Source organism: Protopterus annectens, chromosome 5.part0 (assembly GCF_019279795.1).
Source record: "Protopterus annectens isolate FY-2018-M chromosome 5.part0, PAN1.0, whole genome shotgun sequence".
Classification (NCBI taxonomy): Eukaryota; Metazoa; Chordata; order Ceratodontiformes; family Protopteridae; genus Protopterus; species Protopterus annectens.
The window spans coordinates 20626592-20652406 of NC_056735.1; the positions used below are offsets into that span (position 1 = coordinate 20626592).

Below are 25815 nucleotides of genomic sequence, written 5' to 3' on the forward strand. Positions count from 1 at the left end.
GCCTCCCTTCTGTATATCTATCCAGATTTTTTCAATACCTTAAAAGAAGATAGATAATGCCACCTGCACTCCAACTCTTCCCTCTCATACCTGATAAATGTCTCTGTTAATGTATTTATTTATTTGTTTATTTTCAAGGTTGTCTCTGTTTGTGTATTTATTTATTTCATTTTATTTGTAATTCAACCATGAGATAGCATTAAGTATTGGAATTCCATCCACAGATTGCAATTCATATTATATGTAATCATAATATATACAGATCGCCACAACAGATGTACTATAACCTCAATTACCAGAGCAGTTTCTACTGATGCTGTGATACAAGGCCTCCTAACTGCGTAGTATTATAGCAATAACCCACGGCTGGGTGTGCGTAATTCTGGATTTACCCACACCCGACTGTGGGTTATTGCTTTTATACAATAACATTATTTAAGGGGAAAAAAACCCTTATTTTTCTTAAATGATGTCTTTATGTAATGGCGCCAGGTGTTCTTCCGAGTTGTTTCTGGATTCTGCCCTTTGATGACATACTGTGCATGCATATGGGGCTTGCATTCTCAGCCTTGCACAGTACAGTACAAAAACAGTAGAAAGCAAGTGACGGAGAAAAGACAATCTCTGTTGCTATTTTTTTTTTTGAAAAAAAAAAAAAACATACCTCCGGACAGTTTAGAGGTACAAGAGAGATGGGGAAATACTAGGAAATCAGCACCTGATTTTCCTTGTATTTTTTCTGCTCTCATATATACCTCTCGACCTTTTATTTGAAGAAATGTGGACAAAGCATAAATAAAGAAGGGAGAATAATTGTTGATTGAGGGAAAGAAAGTCTGAAACTGAAATGTCTGTCATTATTTAGTGACTTTGTTTCTCAGTGATATGTCAGAAAACTGCAAATTTTATGAGGAACAAAGTCACTAAATAATGACACGCTTTTCAATTTTCAGACTATTTCCTTCAGACTAATGGTTGTCTATGACATTCATTGTATAATTATCATTAATATATTCATTTACTGCTTGTGACTAGTCTTTTTGTGAAGGAGTCTTTGAAAAACCATGCAAGTGGTTAAGTAATGCAGCAGTATAACTGTATACGTGTAAGTAATATGAATAATATAATATGGTTTTGTCTGTGTGTGTGTATGTACATGTAGTATGCATTTTGGGGAACCACAGATTTACCCCAGAACTAGCCCGCTATCAGCTATGGATAGAGGCAGTAAGTAGTTGGGTATACCAGTGGGATTGCAGAGTTTTATCTTCAAAAGCTGTAACTGGTTTATTGCCCAGTATCACAGTTTGAAGCTATGAATCTGTCTACTCACAAAAAATGGTTTTGAGAGTGACACATCTCTGGGAATGTGTTTAATGTATTTAAAAAAATGTGATCCATTGTTCACAAAAATACTTTCCTAACTGGTCCAGAATCATCTTCCAGAAATGACCCAACCACAGTAATGTAGTTATGGAATGTGTAAGGTCTGACAGGTGATGGAGGCCACACCTTCATCAAGGAACCTCAGTAAATCATCACCGATTTCAGATAATGTTATGAAAGAGGAATTATTAATGAGCTTTTAAGAAAAGTCCCACAACACTGAAGTTGTCAGTTTTGTTTTATTCAACAGCAGTATGTGCAATGGAAACATCTTTTCAGGATGCTTCTGACACGGAGTCATAATTGCGGATCTGTGTCTGGGCTTGCCATTAATCAGATTGTTATCCATATGAATGAGACGGTGAGAGAAGAATGAGAAGGTTACATCCACCCAGGTGTGCTGACATGATCTGCATCATATTAAGTGTGCAAGTCAACAGGCATCATGTGCCATCCCTACTGGGAGAGGTGATACACCCCTCCCAGTCCCCAGGTACTCCAGAGAATCTAGAAAAGCGCAAAGCTAAACTAGTCACACAGCGTGAGGAATGAAAGGCAAGCTGCGTAGAAGTACCAAACAATAAAAGTATGCTCCTTAAAGCCTTTCCAGACTATCTTCATAATATAATGAAAGTGGGTAACTTTTGCTGCATTAAGAGAAAAAGCAGAGGTTGTGCAATAATATCTGGTCTGAGTACTGGGGGTTCAGTCTTGCCATTTTCAAAATGAAAGCACTAGACTGCTAATGAAGGTACTGGAGATTGCAGCTGATAATTTAGGGTATGAGTCATGTCTGTGTAAGATCCCCAGGAGAGTGTCTGGTTGACTTCATACTACAAATAACTTTCTAGGTAAACATTCCTGTACTTCCCTATATACTTGGGACAGGTAGGGCCAGAGTTTGAAAATGGTTTAATATCCAAACACAAAATTTGCTGTTTCATCAAGGCTGTTGTATAATGTATTTTAAAAAATATTCACAAAATAATTAGAAGCCTTTGGTTAAGAATTGAAAGTCATTACATCTGTAAGTGAGGCCAGCTTAGGAATTTGTATTTCAAGTTTTTCATGGAACTTCCCAGCCTTCTAGTGAACACATTTTTGTTAAATTCTAAAGTGGGTTTCAGATGCATCAAGCATGCATTCCCACAGATGTAGACTTTAATGACCAGGACATAATCCTTTCATTTGGCCAGAGGGAAAATAAAATAATAATTTAAGTAAATATTCAGAAGGAGACAAAGGATAATGAAAGCAACGGAAGTTTAAATTAAGTGAAGTTGTATGAGGACTTACTAAGTAGAAAGGGTGGTTTCTGTACTGTCTTGTAAAAAGGAGGGGCAGAGGCATGTCTTGGATTCACAAAGCCATCTAGAAATGTATGAATGGAAGGAATTAATAGAAATTATGCAAGGATAACAGAATACACAACTTCCAAGTTGAATATTCTAATCCCAAACTTTAGAAATATTGCTAATCAAAGAGGATATGGGTTTATGGAATGGGGGGGTCTCATCTCACAATATGTAACTGAGAGTAAATGAAATAAGGCATATGAAGTGGCTTATAACAGTTGGAGAATATAGCAGTATAAAAAGGTCTTAGCTGCAACTATTTGCAAGCTAACCACTCTAATGGTGTAGCGTGATAAAGCTCCAACTATGGCTTTGGTGACATAAGTTTGGTTATCAGTATGGGCACCCAGTGGAACAGCGGGGGGGGGGATGGATGTGCCTATCCTGTGGGGGGGGGGCATGCTGGTTATGTCAGATCTTTCACTGGGCCCTGATAGAAGTCTTACAGAGATTATCAGGCTAGGTGAGTGGATGTGTCAAGGAGAAGGAGGCATGGCTACTCTACAGCCTGGGTCAGTCACATCATCAAGTATCATGCCTAACTGCCCTTCCACCATCCAGGTGTGAAGCCCTGATACCTGATTAACAGTATGACTCCAGCAGCACTTCTGTACGCTGTAACCCCTCCTGAGTCCCAGAAAAGGTGCCTCGGCTGGCGTAAAATACTACTGGTAAGCCACTCTTAATAGTCGCATACCCTCCCGTCAGGTTGTACCACAGAAAGATTGAAGCCACGGGAGAACGAGAATAATAGTTAACTGACAGGCAAAAGGAACCATAAAAATGTGCAGCCTAGTTAGACTGGTGGTAGCCTTCTGCGGGTATCAGTCTGTATATATTTTTGCATAAATGGATCAGTAGGTGGTCTATGTTTAGTGTGGATAGAAGGTTGGTCTATATATATGTTTGCATAGATGGATAGATGGGTGGGTGGTCTCTATATTGCTTTGTGTGGACAGATGTATGGGTGGTCTATATGTATGACTAGAAAGATGGCTGGTCTATATGTATGTTTGAAAAGATAGATGGAAGGATGGTGTGTGTTTTTGTTTGTGTAGATGAAAGGGTGGTTTGTATATATGTTTGAGTGGATGGATGATGGGTGGGTGGTCTGTATGCATTTTGCATGGATGGATGGGATTGTCCATATGGATAGATGGATGGAGTCATGGGTGATCTATACCTATAATGTGAAGTTGTTCAATCTCGCCATTCATTCATTCATAGGTTCATAGGTAGGTACTAGGCTATCGGCCCAAGGGCCTACGTAAGCCTAGCCAACAAGATTCCATGGCTTACGCCACCCAAGAATGTTATTTTCCTGTGCCACTGTCAAGCAGAGCCACAGAAGTGATCCCCGGGGTGTATTTCCTATTTCCCATCCACTCATCAAGATTTTTCTTGAAGAGTGCTAATGAAGAACTTTGCTTGACATAGATGGGTAGCTTGTTCCAGAGTATAGGAAGTCTCTGGGACAGGAATCTATCCCTCCAGCTTGTCCTGTTTATTGTGGTGACAAGGTTTAGGTCCCTAGAGCGTGTAGCTCAGAGGAATTAGGATTTCTTTAGGTGTAGCATGTCCAACAGCTCTGGGTTTGACATAGCTTTATATGTTAGGCAGAGATCATCTCAGAGTAGGCGATATGCTATGGAGTAAAGCTGGAGTTTTTTGAGGCCGTCAGTGTAGGGCATTTGTTTGAGGCCAGTAATCTTCTTTGTGAGGTACTTCTGTGGCCTTTCCAGCTGCTGCAGATGTCTTGTGAGGTACATTCCAAAAGGGGCATTGTACTCTATAATGGGTCTAATGAGTGTCGAGTAGAGGGGAACAATGACCTCTTTTTTCCTGGATGAGAACCCTTATATGATGATGTGTGCCACGTAGGACTTCCTGACTACTGTGGCGATGTGACTATCAAAGGACAGAATACTGTCCACCTGGGTCCCACACATTCAGTGTTAAATAGATTGCGGCCTATGTGGTAGTTCATGGGTACAGAGTTTTTACCAAAGGGGATGACACTGCACTTTTTGGCATTGAGCTTGAGGCCATGGCTCTGACACCAGGCATCTGTCTCAGTGAGGCCCTTCTGTAGGACGTCCACATCATTTGGGGACTTGACTATGGCTCCTAGTTTGCAGTCATCTGCGAACTTAGTTAGCCAGAGGCCTTCTTTGTTAGCCTGTACTTCAGAGAAGTAGATACCAAACAGGAGAGGTCCCAGGACGGAACCCTGTGGTACTGCACTTGTCACTGCTTTGAGGTCAGATTTGGAGTCTGAAACTTTTACAGTGTGGGTTCTGTCAGTGAGCCAGCTGGCAACCCATCTTGTGACCTAGGGATTTATACCTAGTTTAGTGAGTTTAGCTGTAATTCCAGAATGGGGGATGGTGTCGAAAGCCTTGGCGAGGTCAAGATAGGCTGTGTGGACCACCTTACCCTCATCCACGGCTTTGCCTCAAAGAAGTCGATCAGGTTCAGGAGGCGTGATCTGCCTTTCACAAACCCGAACTGGGTGGGATCCAGAGTTTGGAGGTTACCAATGTCTTTGTTTATGAGTTCCATGATGATACGTTCCATGGCCTTGCAGACCAGGCTCGTCAGGCTAATAGGTCGATAGTTCCCGGGATCAGTGGTGGCTCCCCCTTTGTGGAGTGGGATAACTGTTGCTTTGCGCTATTCAGTGGGCACAAAGCCTGATGCGAGGCTATTATTGAACATGAGGCTTAAGTGGGGAGCCAGTTCGTTCTGACGTTCATGTAAAACGCAGCCTGGGATGTTGTCCAGTCCCATGGATGCTGTGTTTTTGGCTTTAGAGAGTGCAGCTTTTACCTGTGTAGTTGTGATTACAGGGACTCTGCATTCTTCCTGTATATATATGGGCCCTTTAGGGGGTGAGAGGGGGGTAAAGTTAGCACTGAACCTATCTGCCAGGATGTTGGCAATATCAGTTGGTTCTGTAATTTTCGTGCTTTGTGCTGTAACTCAGAGCAGATCTGAGTGTTGCCATCTAGATTCTTGACATAGCTATAGAATGCTTTGTGGTTGTCCTTGGATTTAGTTGCGATTTTGTTTTTGTAGCTAGCTTTGGAGGATCTTATAAGGGATCTCAGCTTCTTACTGAGGCTGACTAGGGAGCTCCTCCACTCATGGGATTTTACTCTCTTTTGCAACAGTTTCTTCCTTCTGTTGTACAGTTTGTTTATGGCAGGGGACCACCAGTTTGGCTTCCTTTTTTTGGAGGATAGCGTCTTGGTTCTGTTTGGGATAGCATGATCCATGCACTCGTGTAAGTACTTATAGAGTGCATTTGTGTAGGATTCAGCAGTTGTAACTGTATTGTCCATCTGCACGGGTGTCAAGTTGGCTTTGGAGAAATTTTTTACTGTGGTTTCCTTAATTGGGGGTGGGGGTGGGATGTGGATATCAAGGGTGATAAGCTTATGGTCGGATCGGACTAACGAGGAGTTGACTTCAGGTGCGGAACACCGGTCACTCATGTTGGTAATGACTAGGTTTAGGATATTGTTGCCCCTGGTGGGGGTGCAGATAAGTTGATCTAAGGCATTGGAGTTTACGAATTCCAGAAAGTGTTGAGCTAAAGAGTTGGTTCACGAGTAGTTTTCCCAGTTAATGGTGGGGTAGTTGAAGTCGCCCATTATTAGGGTGTTTGGTTGAACCCTAATATTTTCCATTACATCAAGAAAAGAGGCATGGGAATCTTAGGGTATGGTGGGGGAATCTGTAGCAAGCTACAATTTGGATTGCAGTTTTGCCCAGAGTTAGTTGCACTTGGATAACCTCAGATGCTATGCTGAGCAACTAGCCTGGAGGTGTGGATATCCTTAATGAATATGGACACACCTCCGCCTTTGGTGTTTCGGTCCAGGTTAAAGTGTGGTATGAGTTATAGCCTGGTAGTGCAGGGGTGGTCTCTGGAGTCTTCAACCAGGTCTCAGTCACTGCAAAGATATCGATGTTCTCTATTTTAAGGAGTACCTCGAGTGAGTGCATTTTGAGATTTAGTCTTCTAGCATTGAGTAGCATTACCCTCAGTTTTTGATTGCCTGTTCCTGTTATGGTGGTGAATTTGTTATTTTAACCCTGCCTAAAAAAGACACTATAGGGGCAGCAAGAGCCTTAGCCAGTATCCAGAATCCCAGGGGCGACAGGTGCAGGCCATCTGTGGCAAAGCATCGTGGTCTGTCGACCATGTCATCCCAAGCAGACAGATACTGGATCCCCTTAGAATGACACCAGAAAGCTTAGCCAATTGTTTAAGTCAATCATTTTGTCCTTGTACTGCGGTATCATTCTGGATGATGGCAGAATGCTACTCAGGGCTAGGGTCATACCTGCCTGGGCTACAAGATTGGAGAGCTCTTCCATGTCTCTTTTCATGTAGTCCAGGGAGGTATGTCTCAGGTCATTCACACCAACATGGACAATGACAGAGTCATATTTATACTTGTTGTGGAGTGACCTGAGTGCATGGGTTATGTGGCGGATCCTGGCTCCCGATAGGCAGCTGACAGTAACCTTCTCCTTGTTTAGCGTGGTGAGTGGGACATCAGTGTGCCTGACTATCAAGTCACCTATGACTAGTGTGTTGGGTACGTTGTTTTGCCTTATTGGCTGTGGTTGAGTGGCACACTGAGTCTGTGGGCTATGTGTCATTTGGGTTGTGTTGGGGAATGGAGGTTGCTTGCGTTTCTGCTTTGGAGGACTCTGTTGCTTAGACAGATTATTATTGAGAGCCTCCGCAAATGTTTTTGTGTTACTATGTGTGGATTTTGGTGGTGTAGATTTAGTGAGACTATGTGATGTGTGTGGTGTGGTGCAAATGTTTACCTTCTCCTTGTGACTGTTTTCCTCTAGGTAATGAGGAAGATTGAGTGCTATAGTAATTAGTAGCTTATTTAGTGCTTACAAGTTCTGAACAAGTGCTGAGCATGAATAAGCAAATTTAAGTGCTAAAACTAAGAATCTGTATCTGCACTAGACGAGTTACAGGACAGAAACAAGTGCAAATGCAGGCTTTCAAATCAGAAAGTTGAGAGAGATGGAAGATTGTCGAAACGGCCAATAACTACAATGTCTGGGCCAGAACCACTCCTTATGTGGTAGACAGGTTACCTAGTGCTTACCACTCCCACTGATAAGCTAGAAGGCTTCCCTCCAACACAGAAAGGCTTCCGGGGCTCAGAAGCTTACATACAGTCCTGGATACAGCAAATCTGTATCTAGAACACTAGTTACAGGAAAGGTAGGAAACAGGCTTACAGTTTTTTTTTCTTGACTGATGGGTTCGGAGCTAATCCCTAGCTCCAATACGGCCACATGCAAAGCTTGAGATCTCCCAGTAGCTCGAGGCCAAGCCCCCTATCCCATGATGCACTGTGAATTACCTCAGATCTAGTTTGACGTGGCATCTGACTGGAGGTTCCAGCATATGCTCGGGCCAGTAACTTTAAAAAATGTTCTATTTAGTAGCTTTTATATATAGCTTTACTAATATTTTGCATAAGTAGTTCAATAGCTAGCTCTTATAGCTTTCCCCTTCCCGTGTGATATTATATTCTTACTATATTTACTCTTTCGATATTTGGCCTATTTTTGTTTGGCCTAGTTAACTCCTGAGTTTGTCTTAGATATTCTATAACAGTTATAATTATAGTATAAGACGTTTTTGGTGTGATATTATATACTTACTATATTTACTCTTTAGATATTTGGTCTCGTTTTTCGGCCTGGTTAACTTGAGTGTGTGCTACATTTATTCTATAGTAGTTATAGCAGAGAGTTTTTGAATACCTTTATCTTAGGTGTGTGTGTGTGTGTGTGTGTGTGTGTGTGTGTGTGTGTGTGTGTGTGTGTGTGTGTGTGTGTGTGTGTGTGTGTGTGTGTGTGTGTGTGTGTGTGTGTGTGTGTGTGTGTGTTTCGAGCCTATTGTTGATAATTTCTTAATGATTTTGGATCAGTGTGGTTTGGTGTGGTATCATGGCAGATGATAAGGACAAGCATCCCAAGTCCGGTTTTAAAAAAATGTCCGGACTGTAATCAAAAAATGTCAGTCATTGATGGGCATGTTACCTGCGTATGTTGTTTAGAGGCTGTCCACTTGCAAGAATCTTGTGCCATCTGCCATTTTTTTTCTTCCAGGGTTCTGTTAGAGAGGAAAAGGAAATTCATGGATAGGGGTTTGCTAAAACACCCTTTTCATGAGGCATTGAGTGACCAGGATGTGGCTAGCAAATCCTCCACAGGTTTCGGAACCAACTGTCTTTTCTTTTCGGAGCCGGCCCACAGCCTTGGAGCCGGTATCCGAAGTGCCTCAGTCACCTTTACTTCAGTCGGCACCATCAGTGCATTCATCTTGATCATCTGTCAGCCTTTCATATTTGGATGTGGATCGATTGGTGCAGAAGCTTCTACAGGCACCAGGCCTTGCTAAATTGCTGTCGGCTCCAACCCAAGCGGCTTCGGAGACAAAGACCATTACTCCTGCTTTGACTACTCCTCCTCCGAGCCATGTCAGCCCTTCAGAGCCAGAAGAATCAGATCTGTTGATCGTGGAGCCATTGAAGTCAAGGTCTGTTCCAGCATCCTCGGCTCCATCCACTCTGACATCCTCGGCGCTGACTCCTTCTCGGGGCTTTTGCTCGGATGAGCTTGCCTCCTACCTCTGGATCGGAGCCCACTGCCTCAGTGCGGGAGGGTTTGCCGGTTCCGTCTGGTTCGCCGATTTCTTCTCTTCGGAGCTGTGGGGCCTTCGATGCCGTGAGGAGAGCTTTGTCACCCAAGACATACTTGAATTCAGGCCTTGTTTCTTCATCCCCTAAAGTGCCTGTGTCTGCTTCTGCTTCCATCATCCAGGCTAAGCGTAGAGACCCAGAGCCTCAGGTAGCCCCACAGGTTGCCCCCTGTTCTTCTGACACCTCTCCTGAAGCCCCCACTGAGGAGGGCCCTAGGAAGAGATTGTGCAAGAGAAGACACTTGGACTCCCCACAGGAGTCTTTAACATCTGATACTGACTTAGATGAGTCAGAAGGGTCCCCACGGTCCACCTCTGAGGATATCTCCTTTGCTGAGATACTTGAGATCTGTAGGCAGAGGGGTGACTGGCAGTCCAAAAACCCTACTGAGGATGAGTCAGTTCTCCTTAAGACTTTTGTGTCTCAACCCTCCACCTCTTGGGTATCTGCTCCCTTCAATGAGCTCATACAGTTGATTTCTCGAAGGGTGTGGGAGTCACCGCAGTCCATGGAGCCTGTTCCTAGGAGGCCTAACAAGTTTATATCAGCCCTACCAGACAAAACATTCTTAACCAAATGAGTTTCTGTTGATGCCATGGTGATGGCGGCGGCCACCAAAAAGGAAATGTCTGAGACTTCCTCGTCTATCCATCCTCCTAGTAGAGAGTCTAGGATCATGTATAGATATGGGAAATGCATGTTTAGTTCAGCAACCTTTGCTGTCCGTTCACTGAACTACTTAACCCATTTTACTAGACTGCAATGAGATTTCCTTAAGGAGTTGGGAGATACTCTTCGGGGTACAGTGGCTGTAGGAGCCTCTGATAAAGTTACTGCCCAGCTTTCTACCCTAAATTCTGTTGTCAACTCATCCATGCATCTCATATCATATGCAGCTGATGGAACGAGTAGGCCAGTGGGTGCAGGAATCGCTCTTAGAAGACATTTGTGGATGCACTTGTGGTCCTTCACGGAAACCTTGACCAGGTGTGAACAGTAGGGGAAAGACTCTGTCTGCTGTCGGAGTCCGTTTTTCCACCTCTACTCGAACTTATACCAAAGGTCAAAGGGGATGGAAAATCTGGTTCCGGAAAGCCCAAGGAGCCTTTCAGGACACACATGGTGTACCCCCCTCCAGGGGCAGAGGAAGGGGTAATAGTGGAAGACGCTGCCCTCATGGCAGAGGGGGTCTGCAACATCAGAGTGACCGAGATCACTTCTCTGGGCAACCCTACCAGCGCTCCTGAAAGGAGGCCCAACTGTCCTGCTCTGGAGGCAGTCAGGGATCGCTTATCTTTGTATCTAGACGCTTGGCAAAAAATAACAAAGGACAGTTGGGTACAAAGTATCATTTCCAGAGGACACTTCATACCATTCGCCACACTCCCTCCGTCTATAAGGAGAATCCCGGACATTCCACCCAGTTATAGGGAAAAGGCAACTATAGAGGTCCGAAAGTTACTAGAAAAAAAGAGTCATCCAGTCAGTCCCAGCAGACCAAACAGGATCTGGAACTTACTCATGATTCTTTTTGGTTCCAAAGAAAATAGGACTGGAGACATATTTTGGACCTCAGCAGACTGAACCAATTTGTAAAGAAAGAGAAGTTCCAGATGGTCACGCTTCAGTCTATACTTCCCTTCTTAGGGAAAGACAATTGGATGTGCTTGATAGATCTCAAGGATGCATTCTACCACATAAAGATGGCCAGGCCATCCAGAGATCACCTGCATTTCCATCTGGGAGCCAATCATTTTCAGTTTTGAGCCCTGCAGTTTGGTCTCACTACAGCCCCCAGAGTGTTCACCAAATGCATGGCAGTGGTCACGGCTCACCTGAGGCATCTAGGATTCCAGCTGTTTCCGTACCTAGACAATTGGCTTCTCACCGCCACCACAAGGTATCAACTTATTCAGCAAGGAAGTACACTCTGTCACTCTACAGTCATCTAGCCATCACAGTCAACTCAGAAAAGTCTACCTTGTCGCCATCGCAGCATATCGTTTTTATCGGGGCAGAGCTAGACACATCAACCACCACTCTAAAGCTACCAAAACTAAGAGTCTTACTTCTTTGCCTGCATTTCAACACATTGGTATCGAAAGACAGAGCACCAGCGTCAGAAGTTCTGAAAGTATTGGGTATGATGGCTGCAGCGATCCTAGCCATACCATTAGCAAGAATGCATATGTGGATCCTTCAATGGCTGTTGTTCACTCAATGGTCATACCAGGAACTACCCATGGACCACAAAATATTGATTACAAGCTCTTGTAAGAAAGACCTCCAGTGGTGGTGGACGTCTTTTCATGTCACCATAGGACGCCCCTTTGTTCTATCCCCTCCACTAGCCATTGTGGATCCTTCAATGGCTGTTGTTCACTCAATGGTCGTACCAGGAACTACCCATGGACCACACAATATTGATTACAAGCTCTTGTAAGAAAGACCTCCAGTGGTGGTGGACGTCTCTTCATGTCACCATAGGACGCCCCTTTGTTCTATCCCCTCCACTAGCCATTGTGACCACGGACTCTTCCCTGATAGGGTGGGGGGGCATTTTCAGCGAAAGACTGCCCAAGGCACATGGACCGATCAGGAGTCACATTTGCATATCAATATCCTGGAAAGGAGAGCAGTACTTTTGGCCGTTCAGTACTTCCAGGACTCTCTTCCTCTGGGAACGATTGCGATTCAAATAGGCAACATGTCAGTAGTTTGGTATTTGAACAAACAAGGGGGAACCAGATCTTACCCTCTTTGCCGAGAAGCCCTCAGAGTTTGGCAGTGGGCTGTTTCCTCCCAGTGCTTTCTGTTGGCAACGCACATCTGGGGAGATCCAACGTGATAGCAGACAAACTAAGCAGGGCAATCCTATTGCCACATGAGTGGTCCCTCAAGAACAAGATTGCGGACAGGATTTTCCACAAATGGGGGCAGCCTTGCTGCAACCTTTTTGCCAGTCATATCAACACAAAATGCAGACGCTATTTTGCCCTGATTCCCCCTCCGGGAGAAGCCCTGAGGGATGCACTCGCACACAATTGACCCCAGGTCTCCTCTATGCATTTCCACCAATAATACCCCCTTTATCTCCAGCCTCTCAACTCCCATCATTCTCCCTAAAACCTATTCCTACTTCTACCATAAGAAAACTCATTCAAAAGCTAAAACCATGCTCCAATGCCCCCGATAAAATTCCATCATCTTTCCTCAGCATAGCTGCCGAAGCCATTGCCTTCCCCATCAGCATCCTAATCAATCGCTCTATCCAAGAAGGTCTTGTACCCAAACTCTGGAAAAGGGCTTTCATCATTCCCCTGCACAAAGGAGGCAATAATAACAATATTACTAACTTTCGTCCCATCGCCATCCTCTCTCCTATATCAAAACTCCTAGAGAAATGTATCCATCTTCAACTCCTTCCCTATCTCTTAGATAATAACTTACTAACTTCCACACAACACGGATTCAGACCAGGTCACAGTACCATGACTGCTCTCCTTTCCTTCCTGGAAACTGTAAATAAAGATAGAGATTCTGGCTCCACTGTATCTACCCTCTTTCTTGACCTGTCTAAGGCCTTTGATACGATCTCTCACAACCTTCTCCTAACTAAACTATCTAACCTAAACCTATCCCCTTCCTCTCTCAACTGGTTCACCAGCTATCTCTCTAACAGACAACAAGCTGTCAAGTGGAAAAAAGCCATCTCCACTTTCCTTAACACACCCACTGGTGTCCCCCAAGGATCCATCTTGGGCCCTCTCCTTTTCAATATATTCATAAACGATTTCTTCCATTCAATTCCCCATGCTGAACTTATTCAATATGTAGATGATTCTACAATTATCTGTGCAGCCAGATCCATCCCCACTCTTTTAAATCTAACTCAAGACGCCTTCTCTACCACAGAACAGTGGATGAAGGACAATCATCTAGCACTCAATGCATCAAAAACCAAACATGGTATTTACCCCCTCAAAAACCACAACCTTTGATAGTACACTATTCTCCATCACTAGCCAGAATAATACACCTCTCGAACTAGTATCTGAAACCAAACTACTAGGAGTCCAGATTGATGACCAGCTTAAATTCAAAAGCCACCTACTACTAAACATAAAAAAAAACACCAAAAACTCGGCATGCTGTACCGTAACAATCAATTCCTCTCTACATCTACAAAGATCACTCTTGCTACTACATTTCTCATCCCCTCTCTCCTGTATGGTGCCCCTCTCCTAACAAACCTACAATCAACTCTCAAAACTAAACTGTCCTCCTGTTATAATAAAATTGCCAAATTTGCCACCAGCCACAAATCATCTACCCATCACTGTACATCTCTGCACAAACTCAATTGGCTAGAGCTTCCTCACTATCTCTCATATACTCGGCTAACTTTTGCTCACAAACTAATTTTTCAACCCTCCCTCTCTCAACTGTACCTTTAAAATGCACATGCCACAAAGACTCCTAAGATCTAATAACCAAAACCTAATAGAGCTGTACAAACCCCTTCACTCTCCAGGACAAAACCTCCTATCCGATGCCCTGGCACGCATATGGAACTCACTTCCTCCCTCTATCCGTATCACCACCAACCTCCCTGCCTTTAAAAAATCACTGCACTCACATTTAACATCCTCATGGGAATGCTCCTGCACCCACCCCTCATAGCATATTCCCCACCTCCTACAAACAACTATATCATATATTACTAGACAGCAATTTAGCCAACTGTAACAACATCTTATCATTTGACAATCCCTACAATTCCACTCAAGGAACTATATATTTACACAACAGCAATGCTTGCTCCTATACAGAACTTAACCTAAGAATCTTTATTTCATCTGCTCATATCTTAGTTTTCCTACAAAATAAAACCCATAACTTATCACTGTAACTGCTTAACCTTTGTTTTGTTTTTTCTGTAACCCACAAATGACTGAAATTTTAAACTGCTGTAATCTTTTTGTTACCATTGTTTAAAGATTTGTCTCTAATCTACAAATGATTGAAATTGTAAACTAATGTAATATTTTTGTAATCTTTGTTTTGGAGCTTTTCTCCCCAGGACTCCATTGAAAATGGGTTATTTTTGGCCCAATGGACTATCCTGGTAAACCAACTGCAAATAAAAATAAAAAAAAATAAATAAATATTGATACCCAAGGTTCTACAGAAAGCAAAATCCCTGGGAAGGACCATCATTCATATAGGAGTTGATGGTTTAAACATCATGTCCCACAAGTTATCCAAAGCCTTTCTCAAGGGTACAGTTCATATGAAACCACCTGTGAAAACTCCCTATTCTCCATGGAATCTAAATGTTATGCTTTCACGTATGATTCTCCCTCCATTTGAACCAGTATCATCTTGTGACCTCAAATATTTGTCATGGAAAAACATTTTTCTGGTAGCTATTACTTCTGCTCGCAGAGTGTCAGAGCTTCAGGCTTTATCTATCAACCCTTCTTATTTGATTTTTCATGCTGACAGAGTATCTCTTAGGGCAAATCCTTCTTCTTTTGCCCAAAGTTTGTTCAGAAACCAATATTAACCAAGTTATTGAGTTACCAGTTTTCTTCCCTAATCATTCCAACAAATTAGAGTATATGCTGCACCAACTTGATGTTCACAGACAGCTCAGATTTTATTTGGATAGAGCAAAAGATTTCAGGAAATCAGACCAACTTTTTGTTTCATTCTCTGAATCCAGGAAAGGTAAACCAGTGGCTAAAACAACTCAGTCTAAATGGTTATCTGATTGTATCAATTTTGCCTATTCCGCTGCTAATATGCCTTTGCAACACCAGATTAAAGCTCACTCAAACAGAGTAGTCTCTACATCCTCTGCGTTTTCAGCCACACTTCCCCTTGATAACATTTGTGCAGCAGCCACTTGGTCAAAACCTCATACCTTTATCACTCATTACAAAGTGGATAAGGCCTCCAGGGATAGAGCATCCTTTGGGTCTACGGTCCTGACAAATGTACTCCTGTGAGCCACCCGAGTTTGATGGTGCTTGGGACACTACCCATCAGTCAAGAATGAACGGCGAGATTGAACAACTTCATATTAAGAAGTTATGTACTCACCATAATGTTCCATGTCAGTTGTTCATCTCGCCTTCATTCTTACGTCCCTCCCTCCTACCCCCCTCCTGGCTGATAGTTGACCTAGATGTTGCTTCATCCTGATTGCTCAATGTCTTCTTACTTTCTATAGGGGAATAACTATTATATATGGTTATAGTATACACAGCAAACAAGATCGGAGGTAATTTACAGTGCATCATGGGATGGGGGGCTTGGCCTCGAGCTACGGGAAAGCCTCGAGCTTTGCATGTGGCTGTATCGGAGCTGAGGGATCGGCTCCAAACCCATCAGCCAAGAATGAAGGCAAGATAAACAACTCACATGGAACGTTATGGTGAGTACATAACTTCTTCTTTGCGTGGGTGAATAGAAGGGTGGTTTGTATTTGAGTGGATGGATGATGGGTGGGTGGTCTGTATAATTTGCATGACTGGACGGATGTATGTGTGTATGTATGGATGGAGAGATGGGTAATTCTGTACTTATATTTGCGTAGATGGATGAGTGTATGCTGTAGTACAGGTGGTGGAGAAGTAGAACGGAATCCCATAAAATGGTCTCCCATACTAAGTGGATAACTGCACAATTGCCAAAATGGGAGCTGTGTGTGACAAAACAATTAGAACAGCCTTGAAGAAATGTGAAGCTGCAACATGTTCTGCATTTCCATTGTGCTCATAAGCAAACTGTGATATGCTACACCAGTATAAACGTATATACAGGTGAAGGTACCTACCTACATACATACACGGGCAGCTATGCAATCCCAGATGCAGAGATGTACTTCACTGTCATGCAGAGGGTCACAATAAATGAGAAACCTTGTTTTGTAAAGTAACACATAATCAGTTGCATTGATGTAGTACACACGCAAACACACACACCACACACACACACACACACACACACACACACACACACACACACACACACACACACACACACACACACACTTGTGATGTTCTCACTGAAATAAATTGCTCCTCTTCACAAAAGAGGACAACAAAGCTGATGTACGTTTTCTAGTTAAAGAAAAAGCTATTAGTATAACAAAAAATGTAGAGCAATTAATTTTATTACGATTGATTATTTTCTTTATGTGCTCTGTACTGGTTTAGTAGTTTTTATGAGCAGACACCCAAGCAACCACCACCTCAAGACATAGCACATGCAACACATAGTTCACAAAGTCAGTGTGCTAAACAGTCACAGCCCTTAAGGCCAAACAACATGCCAGACACACTTGTAATAGGTGACTCCATAGTCAGACACACTGACGCCCCGCTCACCAGACTGAACAAGGAAAAGGTCACAGTAAGCTGCCTGTCAGGAGCTAGAATCCACCACATAACACAAGCACTCAGGTCACTCCACAGCAAGTACAAATATGACTCAGTCATTGTACATGCCGGTGTGAACGACCTGAGACGTACCTCCCTGGACTACATGAAAAGAGACATAGAGGAGCTCTCTGATTATGTAGCCCAGGCCGGTATGACCCTGACCCTGAGCAGCATCTTACCCTCACCAAGAATGATGCCACAGTACAAAGACAAAATGATCAGTTTTAACAATTGGCTTAATTACTGGTGTCATTCTAAGGGGATCCAATGTCTGTCTGCTTGGGATGACATGCTTGACAAGCCACGCTGCTTCGCAAGGGATGTCTTGCACCTGTCACCCCTGGGCTTCCGGATATTGGCCAAGGCTCTTGCCACCCCCATAGTGCCTTTTTTAGGCAAGGCTCAAATGACAAACCTACCTCCCCAGAAAACACAAGTGGAAAAAAAATAAGGGTAATGCTGCTCAATGCCAGAAGTCTAAACCTCAAGATACACGCCCTCGAAGCCCTCATCAGTATGGAGAACATTGATGTCTGTGCAGTGAATGAAACCTGGTTCAAGGCTCCTGAGAGCACCCCAGCACTATCAGGTTTTACCTCATATCATGCTTTCCGGCCCCAAAACTTGGACCGAACCACAAAAGGAGGGGGGAGTATCCATTTTCATCAAATATACCCACACCTCCAGGTTAGTGGCAACTCACGAAGCATTAGAGACTATCCAGGTGCAACTAACCATAGGCAAAACTGCCTTACAGTTTGTAGCATGCTACAGACCACCTTGTCAAACTCAGGAACCCCACACAGCCTTCCTGAAGACACTGGAGAGTATGAATGTCTCTCCAAATACCATCATTTTGGGAGACTTCAACTACCCAAACAGACTGGGAACATTACTTAAGCCCCAACACCCTAGCCCAAAGGTTCCTAGAATTCATAAACTCAAATGCAATGGAACAACTAGTCACCATCCCACAAGAGGAGACAATATACTAGACCTGATCATCACAAACATGGGGACAAAATGCTCCACACCGGAAGTATGTCCCTCTTTGGTAAGATCAGACCGTAAATTAATCTCACTGGAAATCCACATCCTGCAACCACCCCCTGCACAAAAGACCACAGTGAAGAACTTCTCAAAAGCAAACTTCACACTTCTTAAGACTGAAGTGGTATCCTTCAAGGCCCCTGGGCCAGTGGAAACCACAACCCACACTGCTGAATCCTTTGCAAATGCCTTCTATGGGCACCTTCAAAAATGCATGGATCATGCAATCCCAAATAAAACCAAGACCCATTCCCCCAAAGGCAGGCGCCCGGTCTGGTGGACCCCAGCCATAAACAAACTTTACAACAGGAGGAGGAAGCTACTACATGACAGAGCAAAATCCCTAAAAGGGAAGGCGTCTCTGATCAGTACTAGCAAAAAACTACGATCACTCATAAAATCATCCAAGGCCAACTTTGAGAGAAAAATCGCAAAAGACACAAAAGACAATCACAAGGCCTTCTGTAGCTATGTTAGAAACCTGGGTGGAAACTCCCAGATATGCTCAGAGTTAGTCCAAAATGACACAAAATACACTGAACCCACTGACATTGCCAACATTCTGGCAGACAGGTTCAGTGCAAATTTCTCTTCCCCCTCCCCCCCAAAAGGAGAAATATCTATCCCAGCAGAGTGTAGCCTCCCTAACATCTCAGATGCCCAGGTGAGAGCCGCCCTCTCTAAAGCTAAAAACACAGCATCAATGGGACCGGATGGTGTCCCGGGCTGTGTGCTACATGAACTCCAAGAGGAACTAAACCCACACATAAGGCTGCTGTTTAATCTTAGCCTTACTATAGGATATGTACCCAAAGAGTGGCGTACGGCAACAGTGGTCCCACTTCACAAAGGCTGTGCCTCTATGGACCCTGGAAATTACCGCCCCATAAGCTTGATGAGCCTGGTCTGCAAAGCTATGGAGAGGATCATTATGGAACTCATAAACAAAAACATTGGGGACCTACAGACATTGGATCCTACTCAATTTGGCTTTGTCAAGGGCAGATCCTGCTTTTTGAACCTGGTTGACTTTTTTGAAACAGTCACTAAGGCCATTGATGAGGGTAAGGCAGTTCACACAGCCTACCTTGACCTTGCTAAAGCCTTTGACACAATACCCCACTCGGGCATCATAGACAAACTCACCAGCTTAAATGTAAACCCATATGTCACAAGATGGATTGCAAACTGGCAGAAGGACAGAACCCACAGGGTTAGAGTTGCTGGAGCTATGTCAGACTCTAAGCCAGTCACAAGCGGTGTCCCACAGGGCTCAGTCCTGGGACCCCTCTTGTTCGGCATTTATTTTTCCGAAGTACAGGCAAATATAGGAGGATTGTGGCTGACAAAGTTCGCAGATGACTGCAAACTGGGCGCCATAATTGATACTCCAGCGGACACAAACATCCTTCAGAGAGGCCTCATAGAAACGGATAATTGGTGCCAGAGCCATGGCCTTAAGCTGAACGCCAAAAAATGTATAGTCATACCCTTTGGGAAAAACAAGGTACCGACAAATTACCACATAGGCAGTAATCCATTAAGTACGGAAGAGGTAATCAGGGACCTAGGGACCCAGGTTGACAGTAACCTCTCATTTGACACTCACATTGCCAAAGTGGTTAGGAAGACCTTCTATATTGCCCACCTTATCATGAAGGGTTTCACATCTAGATCAAGAGAGGTCATTGTGCCCCTGTACTCTTCTCTTTTCAGGCCAATGGTTGAGTACAATGCCCCATTTGGGATGTATCTCACCCGACACCTGCAGCAGTTGGAAAGACCCCAAAAGTTCCTCACCAAGAGGATAAAGGGTCTTAAACATATGTCATATGCTGCCCGACTGAAAAAACTCCAGCTCTATTCCGTCGCATACCGCCTACTCAGAGGTGATCTGTGCCTGACGTACAAGGCCATGTCCAATCCTGAATTAATGGACATGCTCCACCTCAGAAAATCCAAATCCATCAGAGCCACGAGAACAAGTGACTTAAACCTCAACACAGAAATAAATAGGACGTGCTGGAGGGACAGATTCATAACCCAGAGGCTTCCTACACTCTGGAACAGAATCCCAGTCCATGTTAGGCAGAGCCCCTCACTGACTCTATTCAAGAGAAATCTCGACGAGTGGATGGGAGATCGTAGGTTTACCCCGGGGGTCATCTCTGTGTCACTACTAGACAGAGGCAAAGTAAACTAAACCCTAAAAGGGCATAGTATTCTCATCCTAAGGGGTGGTGTAAGCCACATACACTCTGGCTAGGCTTATAAATGCCTTAGGGCAGATAGCCTAGTACGAACCTATGAACCTATGTGGTAGTTGTTTTACTAGTGCTATTAAAGTCTAGCTGTTCTTGTCTGACATCTAGTCCTTGTCATGATGAACTCCTTGATCTTCATAAAAATCAGGGTAGCAAGAAGTCTGTTGGGAAACATGAAGTATTTACCAATGTTTTTAATGCAAATGTTTTAGCTGAACTGTGCGTGCAGAAAATGGATGCAGTGACTGACTGAATTTGAATGTATCGTTGGTCTACATACATATTAATCACAATGGAACAATATTCCACTTCTCCAAGGTACTCTGCCTTCAAAGTTGTTTAATTAAAGGGTGCAGGCTATGTATGCCCTTGCTTGGGGTGTGTGTGTAGTATGTGCATATGAACAATACCCTTTCTCGGAATAAAAAAATAAGGCCATATTCCGTTTTTTTTTTTTTTTTTTTTTTTTTATTTCAAGGAGAAGCAGAATTCAAACAGATGTAGTACGGATGTCAGAGATAATAGAAGACAACTGTGTGATATGAAACATGAAAAGGAAAAGCTAGTGAAACAAAGCATTGTGTCTGCTACAGAATCAGTATCAGAGATTGTTATTAGAGCAGGCCTTGCACACTCTTCACTTCTTGTCAAGCAGCAGTGACAGGGATAAATTTAACACACGCACATCAACAGTAGATTAACAAGGTGTGTGTAAAGGTATAGATTATACCTTTCAGCAGTTTTGGTCTGCATTTTTAATGTAAAGTTAAGACCTGCTCTGCCACTCTACTCATAAGTATGGCGTGGCACAGATCAGTAAGAGGGGCTTATGCCACTTTTGCCACGACAAATGTCTTAGTGAATCCTCCACATATTTAAATACTCATGTTTAATTACAGAGTTACAGTTATGCAAATTATTGTTGTCAGTCCACCACAAGTATTAATCCTAAGGGGTATGTTCATTAACTCATAAGAATTGAATTGGACATTAGGTTACACTGAGGACACTCACTGGCCTAAGTTAGTTGAACATCATTTCAAGGCTCTCTTGTTTGATACAGCTGTTAAAGAAAAATACAAAGCTGGCCAAAATCCACTCTCCTTCACAAGATCATGAAAGGATTTCTCCCTTAAAGATATATTGTTGTGATTACTGTGTCATGCAGCTGGCCTTTACTGGATGCGGTTCTTTCTAAAAAATATTAGTCAGCGAATAAAACAATAAAAGAAGAAAGATCTGATGTTGTCATTTTCATTCGTTCATTAACATGTGTGTCTCAGTTCCAACCCCCGGAACCAACTCAGCTGTTTCACTAGCCTGAGATTCGACGTTCGACCTTCTTATCTGTACCCATAATGCCTGTTTCTCTCAGAGTAATTTAGATCTCATTTGCTACTTGTCTTGAGCTCCTCCAACTTTGTGCGTTTTTCACTGTGAGCTAATATCACCTATATCTTTCTTCTCTTTTATCTTCTGCTCCCTGCCTTATTTAGTTAGTTTTTGTAGTTTAGTTTGGTAAATTGTACTCAGGTTTCTGTCCACCATAACCTTTCTCTTCTCTTTCTCTTTTCTAAAAAACAGTTTTCCTTCATGTCTGAAGCTAAGTCAGACAGGGCTGATAAGCTCTTTGGCTGAAAGACGTGCAATTCCTGTGGGCACAAGATTCCCTTTCCTGATACCCACAGGGAGTGTGCGTATTGCTTGCGGCCTCACATTTGGATAGTGCCTGTTTGGTTTGTGTGGATTTTCACCCTTGGGCTTTGGAGGATCACTGAAATAAGTTGATCCTCAAGGGGTTACTGCTTGGTTCTTCTCTTCTTTGTATTCCTTCTACTTCAGGAGCTCAAAATCTGTCTAGAAAGCATAAAGAGGCCTGGCAAACAACTAAGTGTTCTCCCAACAAGTCTTCCTCTTCTCAGTTGGAGCCTGTTAAAAAGGTACCAAAGCTGTCAGAACTGAAAGCTTCGGAGCATTCTCCCTCTGTTCCCACCGTTGCCTCGCTGCCCTGTACCTTGGTCCTTAGTTCAGGGCCGAGCATCTCAGCTCAGGGATGTCCTCTCTGGGAGACCTCTCCAAAAAGGACATCCAGACATGCTTCTACATCCTCCTCCATCAGGTCTTCTTGGAGTCTGTCAGATAAAGACATTGGTAGATTGATGAGGCAAGTTCTCGAATCACAGATTCAGATGGGGATTTTGCTTGCTCAGTCCTCCTCTGGCTCCATGAGACTTTCCCTATTCAATCCCGTGGCTCCTTCTCTGATTCGGTCTTCGGTTTTGGAGTCAGTTCCATTGGTCCCAGGAACTGATGTGTTGGAATCAGTAGTTATCACATCTTCGCCTCTGACTATTTCCCCAACATGTTTGGCGTCAACAGTCTTGGTTCTGAGTGTGTCTTGGAGTCGTAGCCTTGATGTTGGTTCCAGGGAGTTGACTTTGACTCCAAAGTTTTCGGAGCTGTCACTTCCCGTCAGAGCTTCAGCATTTGACAACTCTGCTCCAACTCCCCTTCGAAGCAGGAGACTCAGGGGCCATGGGGATGTGTGTTCTGGTAGTCTTGGCCCTGGGAGGAGTGCCCTCGGATGTTTGGAGTCCTGCCTTCAAAGTTGTGGAGATGATTCTCTGCCATTCTGGGAGACCCTCGGTTCTCACCCTGGTGAAACCTCTCCCTGTCCTCACTGGATCTGTCTCTGAGGTCTCTCTTCTACCAATTGGGCAGCCGGCTCTGGGAAGCCTCCAGACTGCCCCATATGTGGACCCCCAGAGTTGTTCTGACACCGCTCTGGAGCATTCCACCGTGGAGGTTCCTCAGAAGAAACTTTGTAAAAGGAGGCACATTGATTCCCTGGAGGAATCTGTCACCGCTGAAACTGATTTTGAGGAAGGGGGGGGATTTGCACAATCTCCACTGGATGATGTCTCCTTTGGAGACATTTTAAAAATACTCCGTCAAAGAGGTGGATGGTCTTCCCAAAACCCCTCCCAAGAGGAAATAGTACTGTTAGGGCTTTTGGGTCTGGCCCATCTACATCCTGGGTGTCTCCCCCTGCAGACCCAATCATTGAGCTGGTGTCTTCTAAGGCATAGAAGGAAACAGACACAGTAGAGCCCATACCCAAGCTCTCAGACAAAATACTAAGTGCTCCCCAGGACAAAACCTTCTGGATTAAGGGTATTCTGGTAGATGCCATGGTTGTTGCGGCAGCCATCAAAAAGGAGCTGGCCCAAGAGAGCTCCTTTGTCTCTCCCTCTAGGGAGTCTCTGGCTTTGGACAGATTTGGTAAAAGAGTTTACTCCTCAGCCACTTTCACCTTGAGAGCATTAAACTACCTTTCCCAATTTATGAGACTACAGAGGGACCTAGTCAAGGAAGTCTGTAGCTGTACTCCCGGGTCCATTTCTGCAGAGGATCAGAAGGTTTTCTCCTCCAGAATGGTCACCCTCCAATCCCTGTCTAATGTGTCCATAAGGCTGATATCCCATGCAGCAGAGGGTACCTCAAGGGCGGCCGGTTCTGGCATTGCCATAAGGTATCATGCCTGGATGCGGCTTTGTGACTTTGTGGGACCTTTCAAGGTGTCCATCAATGCACCTTTTGACAGATCAACCTTGTTTGGACCCACTGTTCTTGACACACTCTCCTGCAGTGAGAAAGATGGAAAGATCCTCTCTGCTGTCAGTATCCATTTTTCTACTCCACAAAGGTCCTTTTCCAGGAACCATCATGGGAGTAAAAAGATGTGGTTTAAGAAATCTCAGGGTCCTTTTCAGAATTCTCAGGGACAATTTTCCCCCAGAGGCAGAGGGGGAAATAACCAAAATGGTGGATGCCGCTCACACGGGTAAGGGGTCCACAGAACCATGGGTTTCAAGAGTCTTTATCAGACAGACCATTCCAGCGCTCCTAAACGGTTGCCTGACTACCTTCCTCTGGAAGCAGTCAGGGTGTGCTTTTCCTTGCACCCCGAAGCCTGAGAAGCCATTACAAACGACCGATGGATGCTAAGGATCGTATCCAGAGGATACCCAATTCCCTTTTTAGAAACACCAAATCAAACGTCTTCCCTCCCAGTTGTTCTACCCAATCAGAGGGAGGTTGCAGCTGTACAAGTTGCAAAATTGCTGCAAAAAAGAGTCATCCAGGAGGTCCTCTCTGACCACGTCGGATCGGGTGTTTACTCGAGGTTTCTTTTGTTGCCCAAAAAGAAATGGGACTTAAGACCAGTTCTGGACCTCATATCTCTGAACAAGTCAGTAAGGAATATGAAGTTCAGAATGGTCACAGTTCAGTCCATCCTAACTCTAGTGAGGATGAATGACTGGATGTACTCACTAGACCTGAAGGATGCGTACTACCACATCATGATGCACAGGGGCTCCAGAATGTACTTTTATTTCAGGCTGTTAGCCAGTCACTTTCAGTTCAGATTACTCCCATTTGGTCTCACCACAGCCCCTAGGGTGCTCACCAAATGCTTGGTGGTGGTTGCAGCTCATCTCAGCCTGCAAGGATTCCAGATCTTCCCTTATCTGGATGACTGGCTCTTGTCCGCTCCAACTAGGCACCGTCTGACTCAGGCCAGAGATTATCTTTTGCAGCTGGCTGCATGTCTTAGCATAACTCTCACCTTGGAGAAATCCCAGTTGAAACCAGTTCCAGTGATATATTTCATAGGGGCATGTCTAGACACACCAGTTTCTCGGGCTTATCTCACGGGGGATCGAGAGTCAAGCCTATGCTTTCATGTCAAACAAATTCTGGCCATACCAAATCCAACGGCGAGTTTGATTCTCAGAGCTCTCGGTTCTATGGTGACCATGATACCCCTTTTACCCACAGCACGACTTCACATGAGAATCTTAGAATGGAAGCTAGATGTTCAATGGTCTTTGCACAGAAATCTTCTAAGCCTTCCCATCAGACTTTCCTGAACATGCAAAGAATCTCTGCTATGGTGGCTTCACTCTGCATACTTTACTGAAGGATGTCATAGGTTCATAGGTAGGTACTAGGCTATTGGCCCTAGGGCCTATATAAGCCTAGCCAAACAGTACCCTGGCTTTTGCCAACCAAGAAAATTATTTTCCTGTGCAACTGTCAAGCAGAGCCACAGAAGTGATCCCCGGGGTGAATTACCTATCTCCCATCCAATCATTAAGATTTTTCTTGAAGATTGCTAATGAGGAGCTTTGTTTGATATAGATAGGTAGTTTGTTCCAGAGTATGGGAAATCTCTGGGACAGGAATCTATCCCTCCAGCGTGTACTGTTTATTGTGGTGACAAGGTTGAGGTCCCTAGAGCGTGTAGCTCGGAGGGATTGGGATTTCTTTACGCGGAGCATGTCCAACAGCTCTGGGTTTGACATAGCTTTGTATGTTAGGCAGAGATCGCCTCTGAGTAGGTGATATGTGACAGAGTAAAGCTGGAGTTTTTTGAGACGGTCTGCATAGGACATCTGTTTGAGGCCGTTAATCCTCTTTGTGAGGTATTTCTGTGGCCTTTCCAGTTGTTGTAGATGTCTTGTGTGGTACATACCAAAAGGGGTGTTGTACT

General features: G+C 44.0%; 1 protein-coding gene across 1 annotated transcript in view; it reads left to right on the forward strand.

The window, feature by feature from the left end:
- LOC122802455 overlaps positions 1-25815 on the forward strand; it is a 707224-nt gene that overhangs the window by 282409 nt on the left and 399000 nt on the right. The gene's annotated exons all lie outside the window — the stretch shown is intronic.